Source organism: Astyanax mexicanus, chromosome 4, assembly GCF_023375975.1.
Source record: "Astyanax mexicanus isolate ESR-SI-001 chromosome 4, AstMex3_surface, whole genome shotgun sequence".
Classification (NCBI taxonomy): domain Eukaryota; kingdom Metazoa; phylum Chordata; class Actinopteri; order Characiformes; family Acestrorhamphidae; genus Astyanax; species Astyanax mexicanus.
In genome coordinates this window covers 52074304-52100477 of record NC_064411.1, presented here as the reverse complement: position 1 = coordinate 52100477, position 26174 = coordinate 52074304, and the positions used below count along the sequence as shown (strand labels likewise).

General features: G+C 37.8%; 2 protein-coding genes across 2 annotated transcripts in view; both read right to left on the bottom strand.

Moving 5' to 3' along the window:
* Window positions 1–26174, bottom strand: part of egfra (epidermal growth factor receptor a (erythroblastic leukemia viral (v-erb-b) oncogene homolog, avian)) — a 119827-nt gene that overhangs the window by 81861 nt on the left and 11792 nt on the right. The window lies entirely within an intron of this gene.
* Window positions 20527–26174, bottom strand: part of hecw1b (HECT, C2 and WW domain containing E3 ubiquitin protein ligase 1b) — a 295654-nt gene continuing 290006 nt past the window's right edge. The window contains exon 30 of the transcript XR_007438544.1: window positions 20527–21015. The gene's annotated coding sequence lies outside the window, so the exon portion shown is untranslated. The remainder of the gene's footprint in view (window positions 21016–26174) is intronic.

Here is a 26174-nt window from a genome sequence, read left to right as displayed (position 1 = left end):
TATAAATAGTTTACAATTAGTTTATTAACGGTTACGGTACCACTTTAAAATAAGACTACCTTTATAAAGGGTTTATAAATGGTTTACAATTAGTTTATTAATGGTTACAGTACCGCTTTAAAACAAGACTACCTTTATAAAGGGTTTATAAATGGTTTACAATTAGTTCATTAACCGTTACGGTACCGCTTTAAAATAAGACTACCTTTATAAAGGGTTTATAAATTGTTTACAATTAGTTCATTAACCGTTACGGTACCGCTTTAAAATAAGACTACTTTTATAAAGGGTTTATAAATGGTTTACAATTAGTTTATTAACGGTTACGGTACCGCTTTAAAATAAGACTACCTTTATAAAGGGTTTATGAATGGTTTACAATAAGTTTATTAATTGTTACTTATTAGGTTGTAAATGCCTTAAAAAAAAACAATTAATTAATAATCAGTTATAACACATACGTAGAAAGGGTAACAATATAGATGGCTGTAGGTTCACTATTTGGAAAAACCACAGGTCATTGTTGCCCTTTCTACATATGTGTTATAACTGATAGGTTGTAAATGACTTAAAAGTCATTAATAATCAGTTATAACACATACGTAGAAAGGGCAACAATGACCTGTGTTTTTTCCAAATAGTGAACCTACCTAATTAGCAACCATTAATAAACTAATTGTAAACCATTTATAAACCCTTTATAAAGGTAGTCTTATTTTAAAGTGGTACCAAACTTTCTATTGATTTCTATTCCAGCGTTACATAAAAGGCATAAAAAGCTTTTATCTTTGATTAGAAACATTACTGAACATCATGATTGTAATTGTGAGAGAAAATGTAAAAGAACTATTTAAGTAAATATGCTAATGTCAAAATATAATTCATAAAATCCTAAAATTGTCTCTTTCCTGCACTTTATTTTAAAATCAATATTTTCCTTTATACAAATCAAACATTTTATGTCATCCAAACCTTTAGTTTCAATATGTTTGTCTATATTTTACGTCTATTTTCAGACCTGCAGAATTTGGGTTGGTTCCTCTTACTGATCTGTTACTGAATTATTAAGTGGAGAAGAGCGAAAACAGGAAGCTTCTCTAAGTGTCCTGCAGGAGATTTTAAAGCCCTCACATTTTCAGAATGTAACTGTATTAATAAACTTATTTTACTCCAGAAAATAAGAGTTTTGTATCCCCTACACACTAAGAAAAGTAAGTACAGATTTGTACTTAAAAGGGTACAAAGCTTGTCGCTGGGGCTGTACCTTATATTGAGGTAAAAAAAAATGTACCTTTCAGTGAAAGTCCTTTTTTGTACCCATGGTTTTTGTGAGAGTAAGGATTATAAAGATTATAAACATTATCATCAACTGAATATGGCTCAAGAACTTGATGATCCAAAATTGTCTGGCTTTCAAATAAAAAAGGTATAATTAAAATATATATTGTTTATTAGTACAGTGATACAGAATACTGAATGTACCCTTTGGCTGGTTAAATGGTACAAATCTGTACTTATTGCTGTTAGAAATTACTTTGTGCTTCAGAGGGAACAAATCTGACCCTGTAAAGACCAGTATTGTACCTTTGAGGGTACAATTATGAAGAGTGTACCTTTGAGTACAAAAAAGTACTCGTATCGTACCTCTGTTTTTTAGAGTGTAGACCTGTAGCTCGTATACAGGACAGGGCATGTTAATAGGTTAACATGAGATTAACATCATACAATATCAAATAATTAAAGTTATCATAAAGCATTTGCCTGTACTTAGGGCTGAGAAACATAGTCTTCATAGTCTGAATCACTTCAGAATTCATTTACAATGTAGAAAGAACAATAAAAAACATTAAATGACATTTTAACATTAAAAGGTGTGTCCAAACTTTTGACTGGTACTGTAAGGTGGTACTTGAAGGTGCAACAAAGGTACCCTTTTAAAAAGGTACTTACCCACCCCCTACCAGGTCCATACACAACCATCACAACCAAAAATCTGTGTCTCAGGATTAGAAAATTTGAATATTATATAAGACCAATTGGTACTTTTGTCAGTGTGGGCAGTGTGCCAAATCCTGCTGGAAAATGAAATCTGCATAAAAGTTGCAAGCAGAGGAAAGCATGAAGTGCTCTAAGATTTTCCGGGACAAAATAAATAATACAAAAAATACTTTAACCACCACAATCTAAATGAATTAAATAAATGCAGAGGTGTAAAAAAAAAGAAGGATGTTCCCACATTATGACCATCACACTCTCAGCATACACACTGCATTACACATCATTATTCAGCAGGGAGAGCAGGTTCAGGAACGCTGGAAAAACAACATGCTTAATAAAACAGACATGAACTAATCAGGTGGAAAAGCCCACTCTGGTTTCAGGTTGACTTTAATAGAACGTAGTGCTGACTAATTTACTGCAATCATTTTTTTTCAAAAGCCCGTGCTGATCCTCCTTCCACTGATGGAAAAACCAGGCCCGTCTTATTCCCAGTGCGTTTCAGAAATGCGAACAGACTCTTTTTCTTGGCCCCCCGCCATCATTCAGATGTTAACTTGCCTGGTCGATGCCTTACAAAAGACCCCCGCAGTGGAGTGAAGCCTTTGTGTGCACGTCAGCTTTTTCTTCTGATATATTTGAACTCCAGAACAAAGCTAAAAGCTCGACCTCCGTGTCAGAGCAGCATCAGCTTTACGACCTCAAGCTTTATTAATAGCAACGTGGCTGAATATGCAACACAGGTCAGTAATTAGGCTCAACAATATATTGTAAATATTTTATACAATTTATCTAATTTTAAGAAATTAGAAATTAGAAATAAGAAATGAGCATTTAGCTAGTTTTGTTTTTAGGTATATTTTTATAGTATTGGTATTTATTAAAAATATTGTGAAAGTTTATTTGGTAAGGATAGAGTTGATTTTTTATTTTTTTTTAAGATAAACCTGTAAGTTATAGTCTAAATATAGTCTAAATATAGTCTAAACCATCTTCTGATGGTTTACTATTCTATTTATCTATTTATTCTAGGCAGTTATATCAACTCATACAAGACCAGCCTTCCATCTGCTTGAATGGGGAAAGGCTTAATTACCATTTCAACAAATTTTAACAACATATTTTTAACATTTAATATTTTTTATAGTGTTTGGATCCTTGAAGCGGCTTGTTCTGGCTACTCTGCATGCGCAGATCTCCTCATCGAGGGAAGACTTGCTGATTTAGAGTGTAAGCAGCAAGCTGATTGGCTCTTTTATGTGACCGCAAACAACACCAAAAAACATTGATGAAACTGGCTCTCATCAGGAACGCCTCAGGAAAGAAAGACCAAGTTACCAGCCTCAGAAACTGCAAGTTAACAGCACCCCAGATAAGAGCACGCCTACATATTTTGGTTTGCTTAAGAAAAGTGCACATATAAGCATGCACTTAAAAGCATGCACTTCTAAGCATACACTTATAAGCATACCTATATGGCTAAGATAGGATTGGAAGGCTGACAGTTGACTGTTGTCAGGGTTTTAATGAGGCAGTGGCGCATTAATCTATTTTCCATTGCCAATTTAGAAACATGCCAGAAATTTACCTGAACACACCTCACTTCCAGACCACCACGCACATCAGTGCATAAGGCATATAAATGCACTGTTGACAGGGTGTAAGATAGCAATAAGCATCGTAATACCATTTAATCTATCCACCACCTGATAAAGCCTTTGTATCTGCAGCCGACTGAAGCCTCCACAAGCTAAATAACAGTGCTCTACCTAATAATATTACCTCACTTACTGTAACTAAGTAATCATGACAAATGAAATGGCACAGATCTCTTAATTACACAGCAGGAAATGTGCTGTAATAACCGTATTAGCGCTGTGTTTGTCTTTGAGACCAAGAGGACAGAGAACATTGCTTTGACTTCCTGCTGTGAGGAAAAAAAACAAAACAACAAAGCTAACGCTATGCTAACTCTGCCAGGCGGATTTCCTACATATCTCTGTTATATACTCTCTCTCTCTTTTTTTTTAAATAGTGTAAAGCAGTAAAGACGGGAAACAGTTTTGGCAAAGTCGTCTGCAAACATGGCGCTGGAAGGTAATCCGGCTTCAAAGCCGACACCAAATCTATGAATAAAGACTCTTTTGTCTGACAGGTAGCTGTTTCTGTGGAGACAGCAGTGTAAACTCAGACTGGGTTCTGGCATTTACTGGGATAAAGCTGAAAGGCCTGCTGGCTCTCTCTCGCTCTCGTTTTTTTCCTCTCTTTTTCTGTCCTCAGCTCAACCACTGCCCATACAAATGACTCTGGACTGTGAGTCAAAGCTTCGTCTGTCTTTAGAAATTGCTCAGACTGAAGCAGATCTATTTTAGACCACAGGTTTAATGCTTTAAAGCAACATTACGTAAGTAGCAGAAGTGGGTACAAGTAACATAGTTACCAGTAACTAATAAGTCCTAAGTCTTGATACTCAAGTCTTGAGAAAAGTATCAAGTCTTAACGCTCAAGTCTTGAAGCAAGTACCAAATCTTGAAATTTAAGTCTTGAGGTAAGTACCAAGTCTTCATTCTCAATTCTTAAGGCAAGTACCAAGTCTTGACTCTCAAGTTTTAAGGCAAGTACCAAGTCTTGATATTAAAGTCTCAAGTCAAGGCCCAAGTCTTGACAATCATGTCCTGAGACAAGTACCAAGTCTTGATACTCAAGTCTTGAATCAAGTCCCAGATCTTGGCACTCAAGTCCCAAGTCAAGTCCAAAGTCTTGAAATTCAAGTCTTAATCCAAGTACCAAGTTTTAACACTCAAGTCTGAAATCTAATACTTAAGTCTCAAGTCAAGTCAGGATGAACACTTTTTAATACCTTTGATTTCTGAAGAAACAATGAATCAATATTTAAAAGCAGGTGTCCCAATACTTTTGTCCATATTAAGCCAGCATCCACTTTAATCAAACTTTTGTCCAGTTTACTAGAGGTTTACTAGTATTAGCATTGGTTTTTACAGGCCTATTCATTCAGTATCCCGAGTAAAAACGTCAGTACCTACAGCATATCACTGAATTTACAATGGCACTCCATCAGGTTTATACAGCAGGACCTTGAAGAGAAGACAAACGGTCTCGTCTTAGCGGCAATAAGGTTAATTTATAGACAAAACACGGCTCCCTGTCTACAACAGCAAGGCTCTCGTCCAACAATAATCTGTCCAGGCTCCAGATATTGTTAAAGACAACAACTATCTCAGCTTTAAGTCCACAGAGCACGTACTGCTTTGTGAGCAGGCGAAGTAACAAGTCCCTCCAAGAGGCTGAAGGTCTGGAGGATTTGCGGCGAGCGAGAAAAAGCTTGGCTGCTTTAGAGCCTCGCTGCTATTTTTCACCATTTTTCACATTAAGACCTGCATTCGCTCAGGCGTTCATTAATTGTGAGGCACTCAAGCGAGAACGGGTGGGATTTTCTACGAATTTGACTTTCTAAGACGGGTTATTCCAAGGCTTACGGCCTTCCTTTAGTCCGACAGAGCATACAGTGCCAGGCACGTCAGAGAGAGACGTCGTACCTACAGTCTGTTCCCGTGAAGTGACGGTTTAAAAAGAGTTCAGAAATAGCTTCGGCTTGTTCTCACACGTCTCGAAAGCGAAGCGCCTCAGGCCGGGAAAACCAAACCCAACGGTAAGAAAACCCAAGATCCTTATCAAAGCCCCTCGCATGAAAAGAGGAAGAGAATCAAGGTGGGAAAAGAAGACGAGAAGATCTGGGTTAAGAAGGTGGTAAAAACAGATCCATGTATCTGTCTCGACTAGTGTTTGACATCTTCTGTTACAGCTCTGTCACGTAATACGCAGTAATAGGGAAGTCTAGCAGTTCTGAACATGAATCAGCCATAACATTAACACCACCTGCCCACCGTAAAAATGTCTAAGGCCCAATCCCATTTTACCCCTTGGCCCTACTTCTTACCCCTGTTCTTGTTAGGCTGGAGGGGTAGATTAGGGTAAGGAATAGAGCTTGTTAGCCTTTAACCCTTGTGTGGTGTTCGGGTCTGTGGGACCCGTTTTTTTATTTTTCATCAAATGATACTAAAAAAAATTTTTTCTAACTCAAACTCATTGGCAGTGGCTCATTTTTTTGTGAAAAACACATATCAAAACACATTTTCGATAAACACACACTGTACACCCCCCCCCCCCACACACACACATTTATATTACATACAGTATGTTTGGCCAGGGGTTAATAAACATTGCTTCATTTGTAAATTTGAAACTAAACAAATTTTCTAATCATATCTTGAGTTTAATTAATTTTCTTTTACATTTTATTAAAAAACTAATAAAAAAAGAGGAGCACTTTTTGAAAGAAATGTAACATAAAAAAAGGTAAGGGGCAAATATTAATTGCAATTTAGGTGAAGCGAGCATGTGTAAAGCATTTTAATGTAAAATTGCTTAATTTTGCTGAATTAAATACAAGTAACAAAGTAAACAAGTAACAAAAATATGAACACCACACAAGGGTTAATATGAAGATTCATATTTCAGATGTACACTTCAAAAGGAGGACTATGAGAATAACTGGTAGTTTTAATGTTTTATGACCAAATTCTTCATAACAAGCATAAAAAGATTGCTATAGTTTGTCTCAGTAGCTAGCTCCTGCTCCACCTTAAATGGTGCAACAGACGGCAGAGCTGCAGCATTTAAGGCGGAACACAAAAAACACAAACAAACAAAAAAAAACTAATCAAAGCTAATTTCAGCTCCTCTTCACAGAGAAATTAAGAAATGGACAGTAATAATACGTAATTTCTACACCATTTCTCCCCCCTCCCTTTCTGAAGACATACAATAAAATACACCCTAAAGTTAACTATAGTTAACCAGCAGCAGCAGCAACAGCAGCTAGGTTACTGAACTTTAGCGCTCCTGATGTCGTATCGGGCGCTTCAAGAGTTTCCCAATTCTTAAGGTGGAGGATTTTACCCCCTTCGTCTTGTAACTCTGTTCCACAAGGGGAAGGGTTACACTAAAAAAAGAAGGGGTAGGAGTAAGTGGTAGGGTCAAGGGGTGGAATAGGATTGGGCCTAAGACTAGATTCACTCAGAAGGTAAAGTGTGCCAAATCTGATATATTTTTGTGTGACATTTTTTGTGTGTCATTCATCCCAACAGTTAATATTCCTAAATTGAGAACATGGCTCCACGTGAAGTTTCGGTTTCATCTTCTCCAGCATCTCAAGAAGCTATCATGGAGTTCCAGTGGCAGTGCCATATGCTACAATTTGTTGCATGGATCTTTGAATACAAAAAAAAAGCAAGGTGGCTCCTCAATGACTGTATCAGTAAGCCTTAAGTGCCCGTGATCCTTTCTTTAGGTAGATATTGACTACTGCATTTGGTTTGGTTCTGGTCAAAGTGTCTCAGACAGCTTTGCTATTCTACTTTTCTTGCTTCCAACACATCTTCACAACTTTAAGAACTGACAGTTCACTCGCTGCCTAATCATGTAGGTCTCAACCCCCATGACAGATGCCACTGTAGATGAAGGACTGACTAGATGCTCACAGATACTGTACTCTTAAGTATGAAACAGTAGTGGTTGGCAATACTTCGCCTATTTTACACAGACTGGTAATTACACACAGCTGAGACAAATCAATACTCAGGTGATGGTGAACGTGAGAACTCCACTTTTCTTGCTTCCAACACATCTTCATAACTTCAACAGCTGCCTGATATGTAGGTCCTCAGCTCATAACAGATGCCACTTTAGACTGACTAGACGCTCACAGATACTGTATGCAAGAGTATCGTTTGGCAATATTTCGCCTATATACACATGTATGTAATTACATACAGCTGAGACTAATCAATACTCAGGTGATGGTGAACGTGAGAACAGTTGATGAACGATTGGATGAGAGGATGCATGTGACTTTGAGCCTTCTTTGAGTCTTCTAGAGTCTTTTAGAACTGCAGAATCATGGGAAGTGTAGTAAAAGAAGTGCAAAGCGACCCAATCCTGTCCTAGAATATTCTTCCCAATAAAATCCTCAGTGACTGTAATCACAACATGGTGCTTTGTCCATATAGTGCAGCCCTAAAAGCAGTCTTCTGTTTCCTGAGTTGATATACAATTCCACGCACTATTCTACTGAAATATACAATACATACAATCGGAAAGGGCTGGAACACACCATTCAAAGAACAGGCCTCGATACAATGAACCCGTCACACTGGCATTCTTACACAAAACATTTCACTTGACTTTCTGTAGAGGTTCTTAAAGGGAACGCTGTGTTTGTTAAGCTGTATATTGTCGGGAGAACCTGACTCTGCTTATTTAACAGGCTGAAACCCGGCCTGGCTGGAATACACCAGGGAATATTCAGTTCTACAGCCTGTACCAGCGCTGGGTCAGATTATCTTACACTGCAAATTAGTTTTACTCCAGTTCTCATGAACATTCTATGAGCAGGAGTTGGAGCTGGTGGCCAAATATGGCCTTTTTAAAGGAGACATGGTTGGCGAGAGATGAATAAGAAATATATTAGCGTTGCTAAGCAGAGCTGTACTGTGAGTCAGGAGGGGACAGACGTGAACCAAACCAAACACACACTCATTCATTCATCTCTCACACACACACACACGCATGCATGCATGCATGGGTTTGCGTTTATACAGTGTGAGGCCACGAGGTCATTTACCTGTCATATGCTTATTACATACTGGATAAGAAAGTATCTATAAACACTGATACTGAGTTTAACAGAGCGTAACAGTATTTTTGTCAATTGTCTGCCTGACATTATACCCCTAATTATTGAGGATTTCTATTCAAGCATTACATCAAAAAAAGCTCTTTTGTTTGATAAGGAACATTACTGAAAATCATAATTGTAATTGTAATTGGCTTTTTTCTAAATTTTATTTTAAAATCAATACAAATCCTGAATACAAATCAAACAGTTCATGTCCTCCAAACCTTTAGTTTCTTTATGTTTGTCTATTTTTTAGATCTATTTTTAAACCTGCAAAATTTGAGTTGATTCCTGTTACTGATCTGGAATTATTATTAAGTGGAGTAGAGAGAAAACAGGCAGCTTCTCCAAGTGTCCTGTAGGAGATTTCAAAGCCCTAAGATTTTCAGAATGTAAATCAGTTATTTTACTGCAGAGAATAAGGGTTTTATATCACCTACAGCTGTAGCCCAAATATGGGTCAAGGCATGCTAATAAGTTAATGGAGGAAATAGAGAGCCTCATACAGAGGCTGAGGGCCCTATCGTACACCCACGATGCTCGTTGCTATCTCACACCCAGTCAACAGTCTATTTTCACGACTGCGCTGTTAAAATATCATCAGAGTTTAGTAATAAATCTACACTGATGGGTGTGGTGGTCTGGAAGTGACGTGTGTTCGGGTAAATTTCTGGTGTGTATTTTGGTGGTGGAAAACACAGGTGCTCCACTGACTGATTAAAACCCTGACAACAGCCAATCATCAGAGTCCATTCCTATAGGTGCTCCCAGCACAAACCTGACTTTTAACTCAACAATAAAGAGAATAAAGAATAAAATAACATTGCTGTTCCTTTAAATGAGCTGCTGGTGTATCTTCACCGTGTGAACGCTCAGGTTAGTATCTGAAAGCGCTGCGCTGTTAAGATACGAACGCGGCAAAGTCAGAGCTCACCTGCCTCTTAAAGGAAATAAAAACTGGCACACTGATTGGTTTATTTTACGTTACGCCCAAAACACACTTATGATCTTTCAGTCTCTCTCTCTGGGAGGTAAATTCTGCCAAAACAAAACTAAAATGAAAACACTAAAATAAAAATGCAAATACGGGTTTGAGCTTTCTTTTACCAAATGTGTGAAAATGCTATGTCAAAATTAAAAACATCATTAAATCACTTCATTTGCAATAAACTTTTTCACTTGAGCATGGGTCACATGTGACAAAATCAAAATGTTCATTAAAAAGGCTTTTTGCCATTTGATTTTCATTACCGTATGAGTATTTAACAGTCAAATGTAAAACGAAAAAACTAATAGATTAATTAAAAAAAAGCTTCACTTTGGCCTTTTTTCTTTTTTGTTTTGAACTGCATAAAAAAAATAAAAAATAAATTCAAAATGCAATGGAAACTTTTTTTTATTGTGGTTACCTCCCATATTTATGTTTTCCAGGTTCTTATTGTTGTGATCCAAGGAAGATGGATTTTACGGTGGGAAATTTAATTTAGTGGGAAAACCACGAACCTGGCAACTCTGGTCTATAGTGAACAAGTGGAGTAACAACGTAACCTACATTTTTTATACGGTAATCAGTGAACCTGATCTTTTCCACCCGATTCTGATCCTTTGAAACGTGTGATAAAATCAGGAACATTGCTAGTACCTGCCTGTAATGATAACTTACATAATAAAGTAATCTGTGTCTTGAAAATGTACACACACACACACACACACACACTTACTGTCTGTGTGACAGCACTTGTGTAAAAAAAATATATATATTTGTGTAACACTGTGTTCTAGGACAGTGTTTTTTCAGGCATTGAAACAGAACACTGTCAGTGTAGAATACGTTATGAGTTCATCTGAACTGTGTGTCTGTGTGTGTGTGTGTGTGTGTGTGTGTGTGTGTGTGTGTGTGTGTGTGTGATTTTCAATCGGGGCCTGTTGGCCTAGAACTGTCATCCCTCTCCTCGTAGCTTGTTCTCTCTCCACCGATTGCTAAATATACCACAGAAATGTCAGTTTCACTGGAAATTCTACTTTTCAGATTCAACTCCAGCCGTTTCCAACAGGTCTGTGAGGTAACTTTTAAAAGCCTGGAGCTATAATCATCATGCTAAGCAAATTTTACGGGTTATTATAATGTAATTACACAATTTCATTATTTACGACACAGCTAGTTATGGTGCTAATACCAATTTAATTCTATTTCCTGTGCTTGCATCAGGTCATATTGCAAGTCTGGTAGTCTATTCAATTTGTCTTCATTTCAGAAAATGTGAGACTACTTCCAAATTGGTATAGAACACTGATTTTGGCCTCAAAATATGAAATTTAAATCATAATCGAGCATTGTTTCAACTTTTTACAAGCAAATATGTGATTAACATAACAGCATTACGCATTTTAAATGCAATTAAAGCAGCAGTCACTAAGATATTCTCTTTTAAACTGAAAGCAGTAGAATGTAGAACTGTAGAACTGTTGTAATTAATGTTATCAGTGTTCTGGCACAACCATCCCTGAAACGTCTAATAGATTTAGTGTAAAAACACTAGAAAAAGTGTGGTCTGGTAGGTTTGTTGAATGTAAATGCTCTCTACAACTCAAAAACACAATAATTAATTTACATTAACCTGCAATAAAAGTACTCCAACACATGCTCTGTGCAATTTCACACTCTCACCAGAGAGGTCTCCAAATCCCCAAATCCCCAGAACTCACAGACTGTCGCTTTAATAAAATAATATACAGCTCTGGATAAAAATAAGAGACCATTTAAAAATGATGGGTTTCTTTGATTTTACCAAATTGAAAACCTCTGGAATATAATCAAGAGGAAGATGGATGATCACAAGCCATCAAACCAAACTGAACTGCTTGAATATTTGCACCAGGAGTAAAGCAGCATAAAGTTATCCAAAAGCAGTGTGTAAGACTGGTGGAGGAGAACATGATGCCAAGATGCTTGAAAACTGTTATTAAAAACCAACAGGGTTATTCCACCAAATATTGATTTCTGAACTCTTAAAACTTTATGAATATGAACTTGTTTTTTTCTTTGCATTATTTGAGGTTTGAAAGCTCTGCATCTTTACAAGACAGAGAAAAACCTTCTAAACTTTCAACGGCATTCAATGTAAAAATAGTTTATTTCAGGTCAGTTTTAAGTATTTCTATTGGTCCGTTCATCAAGAAATGTTGGCACAGTTTATGAGATAGTTTGTCTGTTCAAATTATGCAGTAAACTAAAAATTGACAAAAAAAAATGGAGATACTTGTTTTTCATTGGACAGCGATGCTATGCAATCCAGTGGACCAGAATCAGGGTCAATCCAGACATTAATGCATAAATAATTACATATATATTTTGCTTTAATTCCAGAATGCTTATCTCCTTAATTTATTAATTAAATAATAAATCAACTCATTGTGCTGCTTATGAGTCAAATGTCTAAATAATTGTTTAAATCTCTAAAAAAATCTAATCGTTACAGGCCTAGACAGCTTCATTAAAATTCAACATCTTGTCTTATCTTGTCTTCTACTTCTACTGTCTTCTACAAGCTAAATTGTGCTTTAATTTAAAAGATCAAGTAATTAATATAAATTTACAGCAGGTTTTCCACACTGAAAGCAATAATTGGCACTTCTAAGAGTTAACAGGTTGCGTCACGGGCACTTATTGTCCAATCTGAGAGGCAATATTGCCTATTTTCCTTTACTCCCAACATCTGCTGATTGGATATGGCCAAATATGAGTCACGCCGCATGATGCTCCTGTCCTCCGCCGCCGCGTAACGCAAAGGAACAACTGGAGTTGTTTGCTCGATTACTAGAGTCAAATATTTGGCTAACTGTTTCCAGCTACACATGAGGCCGAGTCTGTTTGCTGTGTGCTTTGGCTCGGCTGAAATCACGTCAAAAACCATTTCCATCCAGCATGATGAAGCCCAACAACTGCAAACAACAATCAGAAATGAGAATAAAGCACGAGGAGAGAGTCAGGGTAAGGGAAAAGAGCCAAATTATGATATTAATCTCCTTATCTTGCCAGATTAAATATGCAATATATAATATATCCAACAAATACTGTATGGTTACTTTAAGTTTTAAGCTTTTACTGACTTTACTGCTGCAGAACCTTGATATAGTTGAAAGAAATGCATTTTATTTTTTCAGCTCTCAAACTGATCTTAAAACATTGCAATGTTCAGATTGTAGGCATGATACATTTATATACTTATCTTTGTACTCCTCACCTGATTGCCGCCACACATGCTTGAGACCATCTGAACCAAAAAAATTAGACCAAAGGACATGGTTTCAAGTGTTCCATGTCGTTTGTTGTCACGTCTTCAGCAAACTGTTTGCAGGCTTTCTTGTGTACAGACTTCAGAAGAGGCTTTCCTTCGAGGGTGACAGCCATGCAGACCGATTTGATGTAGTGTGCAGCGTATGGTCTTCTTTGGACGACCAACGCGAGGTCTGTTCTGAACGAACCTTGCTCTTTTAAAACGCTGGATGATCTTGGCCATCTTCATGTAGTGCAACAATTCTAAGATTCTAAGATCCTCAAAGAGTTCTTTGCCATGAGGTGCCATGTTGGAACTTTCAGTGAGCAGTATGAGAGAGTGTAAGAGCGGTACTACAAAACTGAACACACCTGCTCCCTATGCACATCTGAGACCTAGTATCATTAACAAGTCACATGACATTTTGGAGGGAAAATTTTGTCAGTGTTGTCCGATAAAAAGATGCAAAAATATGAGGGGTGTACTAACTTTTGTGATTTAATTTTGGTTATTGATTATACAGGTATTCAAATGAAAAACTACAGATTGTTCCTTTAAGTGTTCGTTTACTGAATGAAACACTAACAGTGGATTAAATCCAAACAACATTCATATAAAACATGATGGTTTTACATCATTAGCATGAAACATTATGTGAGAAACATTCTAATAATGTTGTGATTCAATCTATTATTATGTATAATTAATATGTTTTCTTCACACTTCTGTAACATTGCAGGCTAACTTTCCTGGAATCTTTTCAAGCTAGTGTAGCTAGTTAGCTAGCTAACAAATAAAACAGGCTTTTACCTCAAAAAATTAGCATACTGCTAACTGTCTTTTTGACATTTTAGTGCAAAGAGAGTTAGCCTATAATCTAATGCTGAGTCTTCAAGCTAAACTAAAGTAACAGTAACCTATAGCTAATGTTCTACTAACCAAAAATTGTTAGATGGTTTTTAACTTGGATGACCAGTTGATCAACCATCTTGACCATCCAAAAACCAGCTTCGACCTTCGACCAAACGTTTTCCAGAAGTACTGACAATACCCATTTACATACTCTGACAAAAGTTTCAAAACTCTCAGGTAATGTTGCTGCAACGTCAAACTTTTAACTTCTAGTTTTGTGAATGTTACTTTGAACATTCCTTAATGTTAGTATTCATCTAGCAGGGAACGTTATCCAAGAAACATTCTAATAATGATGTGATTAAAACCATTATTATGTCAAACGCTTTCTTAACGTCCTCGTAATGTTATAACCTTCTTGGGACCTTTTAAAAATGTTGTTAAAGGTTCTTATAAGGTTCTCTGTTTACTGGGTTAGTGTTGTGCTAAGGCAAAACGGCTAATGTAGCTAGTAGGCTAGCTAACAAATAAAACAGGCTTTTACCTCAAAATTAGCATGCTGCTAACTGTCTTTTTGATCTTTTTGTGCAGAGAGTTATTGAGTTATTCTCTCAGTAGTAAGAGTTAGCATTTGTCTAGCAGGGAGAAACATGTGAGAAACATTCTAATAACGTTGTGATTCAAACTATTATTATGTCACACATTTTCTTATCATTTGTGGAAAATTATCTTCTTGGGATAATTTCAAGCTAATGTAGATAGTTAGCTAGCTAACAAATAAAGCTAACAAATAAAACAGGCTTTTACCTAAAAAATTAGCATGCTGCTAACTGTCTTTTTGACCAGTCTATAGTCTAACACTTAGTCTCAAAGCTAAACTAAAGTAACAGTTACCTAGCGAACGTTCTGCTAACCAAAAATTGTTTGTTGGGTTTTGGCTTGGATAACCAACTTAACCCTTGTGTGGTGTTCGGGTCTGCGGGACCCGTTTTAATTTTTCATCAAATGATACTAAAAAAATATTTTTTTCTAACTCAAACTCATTGGCATTGGCTCATTTTTTGTGAAAAACATATATCAAAACACGTTTTCGATAAACACACACTGTACACCCCCCCCCCCCCACACACACAATTATATTACATACAGTATGTTTGGCCAAGGGCTAATAAACATGGCTTCATTTGTAAATTTGAAACTAAACAAATTTTCTACTCATATCTTGAGTTTAATTCATTTTCTTTTACATTTTATTAAAAAACTAATAAAAAAAGAGTAGCACTTTTTGAAAGAAATGTAACATAAGAAAGGTAAAGGGCAAATATTAACCATGTAAGCTGTTTATATTGCTTGCAATTTAGGTGAAGCGAGCATGTGTAAAGCATTTTAATGTAAAATTGCTTAATTTTGCTGAATTAAATACAAGTAACAAAGTAAACGAGTAACAAAAATATGAACACCACACAAGGGTTAATCAAGCACCATGACCAACCAAAGACTGGCTTAGACCTTCCAAAATGGTCTAATTTTTCTGAAGTGCTCACAGTACCCATTAATTACTCCGCCAATCATAGTATCATAGCAGAGTTTAAAATTTAACACAACAGTAACATGCTAATAACATGACATCATAATATCACCCACCCCAGTGCACTGAACTGAAGCCCGAAAACAAGAAACACATGCAGCTCTATAATAACTTGTTAACAGATGCAGAGGGAGGAGTGGCGTAAAGCAGGAGCTGCTCACATCAACCCGCAACTAATGAGATGTAAAAGCAATGGGAAAGAGTTTTTTTCCAGTCCGAATTCCAAAGTCGCTTTCCGCCACAGAGGTCCATTCGATCATGGAAATGCAATAAAGCCGTGACGCTCGCTGCTACCATGCACTATTTTAGGTTTTAGGGGATGTTCACAGCTTTCCAACCGGCGGCGTCTTCCGCTGGGTCGCTTAGCGTGTCTCAGAGGATGGGAAAAATCTAACTAAAGCTGCAGAGATCAAGACAGATTCAGAAAGATGAAGAACCCTTCAGGACTGAACAGTACTACAAGACTCAATTCTCAAGAAGATAAAACAATAAATTACACTCATTTCCTTAGTCTAAATGTCTTTAAACAGTTGGATTTTAGTGTTGTGTCTTAAATGTCTTCTTTAATGTTGTGCTGAAGCTACAAGGTCAATGCTAGCTAGCGAACAAGTAAAAAAAGTAAAATACCTAAAAAAACAATAAAAATTAGGTATTTTATTACCATTTCAGTGCAAAACGTTTTCTAATCCAATCTAATCTAATCTAATCTAATAGTTAAAGCGGTGCTTGAAAGTATAAATATGACCTAAAACATCATCAGATCATCATCAGAGTCCTAAAAGTATATATAGAGATCACAAAAGTAGTATATTTTCTCATTTATTAATTTATTTACTTATTATATTTTCCCATTCCACCATACAGATTAACTACAACTCTTATTATTATCACGTTCTCTGTAGCATTACAGGCTAACCCTCCAGGAACCTTTTCAAGCTAATGTAGCTAGTTAACTAGCTAACAAATAAAACATCTCAAAAATTAGCATGCTGCTAACTGTCTTTTTTTGATTATAGTAAGTCTATAATCTAACACTGAGTGGACACTGTGGATTGATTGGTGGTGTCCAAACTCTTTAGAGATGGTTTTCTAACATTTTCCAGCCTGATAAGCATCAACAGCTTGTTATTTTTGTTGAAATTAAAGAGAGCAGGTTCAATAAATACTTTTAAATTGTAGCTTTTCTAGTTTTGTTTCTTTGAAAAGCAAGAAAAAGCACATTCAGATTAATTAACTTAAGAAATTGGTGAAAAAAGTGGCAAATATAAGGAAAACCCATGAAAATATGTGCTAATGTTTAACGTCTAGCCACCAAGCTAAAGAAAAATAATGGAAACAGAGCTGAAACACACAGTCTGAAGAAGATGGCAGTTATATTACTTAGAGGAACTTATAGGAACGATGGTGTCTAGCTCTAAATGGCTTTTGGCCATTTCAGGCCCACTCAATGTCATCACAATCAACAGAGCGCTGAAAGTATTGCAACGCTTCGTGACTCCAAATGGTAGAAACATCATGGAACCTGACACTCCGGCCATCATGCCGAGCTGTTAGCAGCCCCCCGCTCATTGTGCTCCGTCAAATAACGGACCACTCAGAATCTCAGCTAGAGGAAGTCACGCCAAGTTTAGGTAACTGCTGGACGGTTTGGTCAAACAGGAGGTCCTTCTCTTTCTTAGTCTCAGCAATTCACTCGATTTCAAGCTCGTTTCCAAACGCTTCTGCAGATGTGCTTCTGAGAAGACCAAGCAGCAGGAAGAAGCATGAGGAACCAACGTCCAGAGGCCTCCATGATGCCAGAGCGATTTCAACCAATGTACAGATTTTGTGGTAGGGGTGGTGTAAATGTTGATAGCATGATCAATAAATAGATAGAAGCATCCCACACTTTTTCAATCAGTGATAGGTCTGGAGATGCAGCTGGCCATGTCTTTAAGGCAAGGTCTTGAAATGACGAGCATTGTCCTGTTGACCTGTTGTCCTGCTGGCCATGGCATAGGATCTCTGTCTTCAAGACATGATCTTGAGACAGCAGAAGTACCTAGACAATCATTGTCCTGTTGGAACAGGTTTGGTTATGCGTCTTTAAGACCAGATCTTGAGACGGCAGAAGTATGTGGACGAGCATTGTCCTATTGGAACAAGTTAACCAATGCTGCTGGCCATGCTATAGTATTTGTGTCTTCAAGACAAGCTCTTGAGAAGACAGCAGTGCATCGACAAGCATTGTCCAGTTGGAACAGGTTTGGTTATGCGTCTTTAAGACCAGATCTTGAGACGGCAGAAGTATGTGGACGAGCATTGTCCTCTTGGAACAGGTTAACCAATGCTGCTGGCCATGACATAGGATCTCTGTCTTCAAGACATGATCTTGAGACAGCAGAAGTACCTAGACAATCATTGTCCTGTTGGAACAGGTTTGGTTATGCGTCTTTAAGACCAGATCTTGAGACGGCAGAAGTATGTGGACGAGCATTGTCCTCTTGGAACAAGTTAACCAATGCTGCTGGCCATGCTATAGTATTTGTGTCTTCAAGACAAGCTCTTGAGAAGACAGCAGTGCATGGACAAGCATTGTCCGGTTGGAATAGGTTTGGTTATGCGTCTTTAAGACAAGATCTTGAGATGGCAGAAGTATGTGGACGAGCATTGTCCTCTTGGAACAGGTTAACCAATGCTGCTGGCCATGACATAGGATCTCTGTCTTTAAGACATGATCTTGAGACAGCAGAAGTACCTAGACAATCATTGTCCTGTTGGAACAGGTTTGGTTATGCGTCTTCAAGACAAGATCTTGAGACGGCAGAAGTATGTGGACGAGCATTGTCCTATTGGAACAGTTTAACCAATGCTGCTGGCCATGCTATAGTATTTGTGTCTTCAAGACAAGCTCTTGAGAAGCAGCAGTGCATGGACAAGCATTGTCCGGTTGGAACAGGTTTGGTTATGCGTCTTCAAGACAAGATCTTGAGATGGCAGAAGTATGTGGACGAGCATTGTCCTCTTGGAACAGGTTAACCAATGCTGCTGGCCATGACATAGGATCTATAACATGATAGGGTTGTCCACTTGTTGATGGTGCCTGTAATTAAGTTGAATGCAATTGGACGTGCTTTTAATACTTCAGCCCTACCTCAAAATCTGCAGGAACTGTGTGTGAACATTTGAGCTGCATGGGATGGATTATCACAGGACTCCATTGGGAACCTCTACAACTCAAACATACTAAGATAACCACATGCGTTACACACTACTTCTGTATTTGTAGCTCTATATAGCTCTATAAATATTACCAAGAGTTCCCATATCAGTCTAAATATTAACTAATTTATTGTTCTTTGTAACTTCCACCTTCTTTTTGAAGAGCACTGCAATCCCACACCTCCTACTACAGTCATATGAAAATGTTTGGGCACCCCTATTAATCTTAATCATTTTAGTTCTAAATATTTGGGTTTTTGCAGCAGCCATTTCAGTTTGATATATCTAATAACTGATGGACACAGTAATATTTCAGGATTGAAATGAGGTTTATTGTACTAACAGAAAATGTGCAATATGTATTAAACCAAAATTTGTCCAGTGCAAAAGTATGGGCATCCCTAATCATTTTATTGATTTAAATACTCCTAACTACTTTTTACTGACTTACTGAAGCACAAAATTGGTTTGGTAACCTCATTGAGCTTTGAACTTCATATCCAGGTGTATCCAATCATGAGAAAAGGTATTTAAGGTGGCCAATTGCAAGTTGTTCTCCTATTTGAATCTCCTCTGAAGAGTGGCATCATGGGCTCATCAAAACAACTCTCAAATGATCTAAAAACAAAGACTGTTCAACATAGTTTTTCAGAGGAAGGATACAAAAAGTTGTCTCAGAGATTTAACCTGTCAGTTTCCACTGTGAGGAACATGGAAATGGAAGAGCACAGGGACAGTTCTTGTTAAGCCCAGAAGTGGCAGGCCAAGAAAAATATCAGAAAGGCAGAGAAGAAGAATGGTGAGAACAGTCAAGGACAATCCACAGACCACCTTCAAAGAGCTGCAGCATCATCTTGCTGCAGATGGTGTCACTTTGCACAAGGAGAAGCTGTATGGGAGAGTGATGTGAAAGAAGCCATTTCTGCAAACAGACACGCCACAAACAGAGTCACCTGAGGTGTGCTTTTGCTGAAATGGCTGTTGCAAAATGATTAAGATTAATAGGGGTGCCCAAACTTTTTCATATGACTGTATCTACTGTAGGTGGAACTCCAGCATTTTAGAAGAATGTGGCCTGCAGTTAGCACTATGCTAATTGATGTAAATAAGCTTCACAGTCAAGGCCATCAAGCAGAGCTGTTAGCAGCCATCTGTTCAATGTTCTCCGTCGAATAAAGGACCACTCAGAATCACGTCTACACAAAATCACGGCAGGTTTAGGTAACTGCTGGACAGTTCAGCCAAACAGGAGGTCCTTTTCTGTTTTTACGTCTCAGCAATTCAGTCAATTTCAAGCTCATTTCCGAGCTCTTCTGCAGATGTGCTTCTGAGAAGGCCAAGCAGCAGGGGGAACCATCAGGAACCAACGTTCAGAGGCCTCCATGCTAACAGAGCGTTTTTAACAATCGTACCTCTGAGAACTATCAGCAGGCCCGGGAGTGATCTCCAGTAACAACGTGAAGGAGTGTTTGATGAAACGATGGAAAAAAGACCTGGTTCTGGAGGAGGAGGAGGAGGAGGAGGAGGAGGAGGAGGAGGAGGAGGCAGAAGAGGAGGAGATTTCAAGAGAAGCCATACAGGTAGAAAAAGGAAACTTACTGATGAAGATCATAAAGCAGCGCTAAAAGAAATCACAGACCTGGGCCTGGAAAGTCAATAGCAAAGCAGAGCTATGCAAAAAACATGCAAATAGTGTGGGAGTTTTATGGAAAAGGGTGGGAAGATACAGGCAAAGAGATCAGAAGAGCAGAAGAGCAGAATGTTCTGGAGATATCAACTGTATCGTGAGTTGAATCAGAACCAAAGAAAGCAACAGTGAATCCAATAACATTATTATGTACTAATGCTAATCTACAGGTGTTGGACAATGAAACTGAAACACCTGGTTTTAGAGCACAATAATTCATTGTTGTGACGGACAGTTCTGGTGGAAACAGGAGAGTTGAGGTGCACATTGAATTCTGTCGTGATTTGAGCAGCCGTGGTTTTATGTTTTTTAGATACAATCCGGGTTAGCACATCTTGTGTCCACAGTTAATCCTGTTGGATGTGGTTCATCCTTCTTGGTGGTATGCTGACATTATCCTGGATACCGTGGCTCTTGATACTTGATCACAAAGACTTGCTGTCTTGGTCACAGATGCTCCAGCAAGACGTGCACCAACAATTTGTCCTCTTTTGAACTCTGGTATGTCACCCGTAATGTTGTGTGCATTGCAATATTTTGAGCAGAACTGTGCTCTTACCCTGCTAATTGAACCTTCACACTCTGCTCTTACTGGTGCAATAATGTGCAATTAATGAAGATTGGCCACCAGGCTGCTCCAATTTAGCCATGAAACCTCCCACACTAAAATGATGACAGGTGTTTCAGTTTCATTGTCCAACCCCTGTAAATGTATGTAGAGAACAGTAGAGTACAGGTAATTGTATAACATGGTCCTTTAGGTTCAACAGTGTCCCTAAGAAATATAATTTAAGGAATGTGGTACAATTATATGACTGTCCCAATAAAACAATACGTTTTTGGGACAATATATCGTTCTAGAAATAAATGTGATGAATGATACTATTGTAAATTTAAGGCCACTTAATTCCACATACTAGTGCATCTCAAATATCAAATATCATTGAAAAGTTACTTGATTTCAGTTTAAAATGTGAAACTCATATATATTATAGATGTATTACACAGAGTGATCTATTTTAAGCGTTTATTTCTTTTATTGCCTTTTATTTGGGCAGTGTGCCAACTCCTGCTGGAAAATTAAATCCGCATCTCCATAAAAGTTGTCAGTAGTAGAGGGAAGCATGAAGTGCTGTAAGATTTTGTGGGAAAACAAAACTGCACTGACTTTTTTGGCTGTGTGGGCAGTGTGCCAAGTCCTGCTGGAAAATGAAAGCCGCGTCTCCATAAGTGCTGTAGGATTTTCCGGAAAAACACTGCTCTAAATTTGGACTTTCACAGTCATTAAATGCAGTTTTTCACAGATTAAACTTGAATCTCTGCCCATCTTTGCTTCTTGTTGCTCAAGTTTTTTTTATTAGTACCACTTACTGATCCAGTCTTTAAATGCATGTCACAACTTTGTTGCTGCATTATGTTTTAAATAAGTTAATATTTTTCATAAAATGGTAAAATGCATCACTTTCAACATCTGATATGTGTTCCAAGCTCTGTTGTAAATAGAATATGGGTCTGAAATTTGGAAAACTTTACTTAAATCTACCATGTAAAGCTCCTTAAACCTCTAAAACTTTAAAGCTTTGAACCTGAAAGTCTTCACCTTTCTAGATAAACCTCTGCATCGGTTATGTTTGCTTAAGGCCAATAACAGACTGAATTACTGTCAAACCCGGCACACGTGGGGCTGCTGACTGCTGTTTACTTAATGGCAGGACGCTGGGGCTTGTGGACTGATTGTATAAACATAACATTTGAGGCCATAATGTGAGGAGAAGTGTTCAGCTGTCCAGCTGACTGGAGCTGACCCTTTCCTGAAGCTTTGCAATCTCACTCTCACAAGAAAACGCTCAGCGATTAACTCAGTAATACAGGAGCAGGGGGTTAATCATGAACCGGTGCGGGGCAGAAATGAGGAGAGTGGAATAAAATGTGGTAAAAGTGTCTGTGTGTGATAATCGTGATTATAATATAATGTTACACGGATTACAAGGCAAAGTTGGGGTAAAATAGCACAAACACTAGGGCTGCAACGATTAGTCGATATAATCAACATTGTTGATTATTTATATTTGTCGACTTCAAATTTCATTATCGACTAATCATTTATCGTCTATTTATCTGTCTCTGTCTGTCTATCTATCTATCTATCCATCAATATATCTATCAATCTATGTCTGTCCGTCCATCCATCCATCCATCCATCCATCCATCCATCTATCTGTTTATCTGTCTGTCTATCTGTCTGTTTGTTTGTCTGTCTGTCCATTAATTTGTCATTCTTTCTGTCCGACCGTCCATTTATCTGTTTATCTGTCTGTCTATCTGTCTGTTTGTTTGTTTGTCTGTCTGTCTGACTATCTATCTGTCTGTCTGTCTGTCTGTCCATTCATTTGTCCGCCCGTCTATTTATCTGTTTATCTGTCTGTCTGTTTGTGTGTCTGTCTGCTTGTCTGTCTATCTGACTATCTATCTATCTATCTATCTATCTATCTATCTATCTATCTATCTATCTATCTATCTATCTGTCTGTCTGTCTGTCCATTCATTCGTCTGTCTGTCTGTCCATTTATCTGTTTGTCTGTCTGTTTGTCTGTCTATCTGCCTTTCTATCTATCTATCTATCTATCTATCTATCTATCTATCTATCTATCTATCTATCTATCTATCTATCTATATATCTATCTATCTATCTATCTATCTATCGATCTATCTGTCTGTCTGTCTGTCTGTCTGTCTGTCTTTCCATTTATTTGTCTGTCTGTTTGTCTGTCCATTTATCTGTCTGTTTGTCTGTCTATTTGTCTGTCTATCTGCCTTTCTATCTATCTATCTATCTATCTATCTATCTATCTGTCTGTCTGTCTGTCTGTCTGTCTGTCTGTCTGTCTGTCTATATCTATCTATCTATCTATCTATCTATCTATCTATCTATCTATCTATCTATCTATCTGTCTGTCTGTCTGTCTGTCTGTCCATTCATTCGTCTGTCTGTCTGTCTGTCCATTTATCTGTTTGTCTGTCTGTTTGTCTGTCTATCTGCCTTTCTATCTATCTATCTATCTATCTATCTATCTATCTATCTATCTATCTATCTATCTATCTATCTATATATCTATCTATCTATCGATCTATCTGTCTGTCTGTCTGTCTTTCCATTTATTTGTCTGTCTGTTTGTCTGTCCATTTATCTGTCTGTTTGTCTGTCTGTTTGTCTGTCTATCTGCCTTTCTATCTATCTATCTATCTATCTATCTATCTATCTATCTATCTATCTATCTATCTATCTATCTATCTATCTATCTATCTATCTATGTCTGTCTGTCTGTCTGTAACAAACACATCTGTGTGATTCTAATTATAGGGTTTTAATATCTAATATGGTACTATTATTATTTATTCATTATTTATTAGTCTATTAAAATTATGAATATGAACATGGAGAACGGATACACCAGTGTCTCATACAGAATCAAATTACGCCTTCTGTAAATCCATGATTAGAGGATGTTCCTGCATCTTTAAAACTACTACTCTACTTCTGTTTCCTGTAAAAACATCATAATATAAATGTAATGTTCATCAAGTTCACCCTTCCCCTCAATCAGAGCGCAGTAAAAGGCAGAGATGTTCCCCAAACACATCAAGCGTACTGACTAAACCAATTCAAACCTCCAGAGAGGCACAATGGCAGGATTAAAGATACTTCCACCATTACTGTAGGAAACAGGAACACTGATGGCTTTTAAATCTAAAATTGAATATGCAAACTCAACGCAGTAAAACCTCATTAGTGTACACTGATCTTCAGCTTAATGGTGCATCAATCATGAAGAGGAAACCTCTGAAAGGCCTCAGAAATGATCTTTACCAACAGGCTGAAATTAACACCACTGTTTGACATGTATAAGCTTAGATTTCCTGTTATGTACCATTTACACACATTATATTAAGGTTTTTTAGATGGTTCTTGGCTTGAATGTGTGTTTCTGCGGGAAAAACATCAAATAGAAACTGAATTTTTATACTGTGTGTCTTAAAAGTTTAGGAAAGAAGAAGTCTTGCACCACTAAGAGCAGAGTGTGAAGGTTCAATTAGCAGGGTAAGAGCACAGTTTTGCTCAAAATATTGCAATGCACACACCATTATGGGTGACATACCAGAGTTCAAAAGAGGACAAATTGTTGGTGCACGTCTTGCTGGAGCATCTGTGACCAAGACAGCGAGTCTTTGTGATGCATCAAGAGCCACGGTATCCAGGGTAATGTCAGCATACCACCAAGAAGAACCAACCACATCCAACAGGATTAACTGTGGACGCTGTAAGAGGAAGCTGTCTGAAAGGGATGTTCGGGTGCTAATCCGGATTGTATCCAAAAATCATAAAAACACGGCTGAACAAATCACGCAGAATTCAATGTGCACCTCAACTCTCCTGTTTCCACCAGAACTGTCCGTCACCACAATAAATTATTGTGCTCTAAAACCAGGTGTTTCAGTTTCACTGTCCAACCCCTGTATATGAAAAATGCATGTGGTTAAAATCTTATCATGATACAAACAAGATGCTATTTACGATAAAAATGAAGTGAGCAGGTGTAAACAGAGTGCTCTTTAGGACCAATATTTGCTGTAATGCTTTTTTTGGCCCCTACTCTCATTTCTAATAGTGTACTCTCATCAGTGTCAGCTTGTTCTCAGTCTAAATTGGTCTAAATTACGTTTCCAGCAGGGATTCTCCACCGAAAGTTGTGTTTAGTCTAAAACCACAGTTCCAGAAAACCAGCCTATTATCTCAGCAGTCGCCGCTGATGAGTCCAGAAACTTGTGTTTTGACAAATTAGCAGGGCTGACCATGTTTTGCAGGTAGGCAGTTTTTTTTTTTTTTTTTTCATATTCGCAATATGTTAGTGTTGGCAGGAGTGTCGGGTGTTTTGGGGAGATGAGCATGTGATGAGGAGCTCATGCGTAACAGAAACATCTGCTTTGGACGCGGGAGAAAAAAGAGAAAGAAGAAAAACAGAAAAACACAGAAAGAAGGAAGTGCTGGTCGCATCGTTTCGCTTCGCTTCAGCCCGAAACACTCAGGAAAAGACTGCAGCAGCTGCAGAGACGTAAATGCAGGTTCAGTAAAAACCTACGCAAATCTGGAAGATCAGGCATTCTGAGAGTCCTCGCTCGCGCCTCGCGCGGGGCCCGCTAACAGCTTTATAAGCAAGCCGCTAGCGCACGCCGTCTGTTTTGTTTAGCCGTCCTGAAATATTTGGGAGATCTGTCTTTAAGCTCACAAACACTACGGGGTTTGTTATGATTGGGTGGACGCACCGGTGCGCTGTAGAGGACGGTGGTCACAGCTAAGCACAACACGTCGTATACAGCGATAGAGCAATACAGCGAAAGTCCAAATCCACTGACAGTCCAAAAAACTTATTTAAGGCTATTTTAGAAGGTAACAACCCATAAACAAAAAAATATATATATACATAATCTTATTAGAAATTATTAGCTCACTAATTAGCAACCTGGGGATAGCTCAAAGTAGATCTCTGGTGTAAAATTTTGTTGACTTTTGCTGTAGTAAAACATGATAAAAAGTACTTATCTTTGATGAAAAGCACACCTCCGTTCTCCCACAGCGTTCTGAGATCCAGAAATTTTAACCATTTGTTCAAACACCCTTCAGACTGGGTGATACGGGGCATAATTTACCCTGATAAATCGCTTTTTCCACCGTTATCCAGCTCAAAGTAGCTTCATTTAATTTAATAACTTAAAAAGTGCACAAGAAGCTTATTAAAAAGCACTGTTTACATCCTG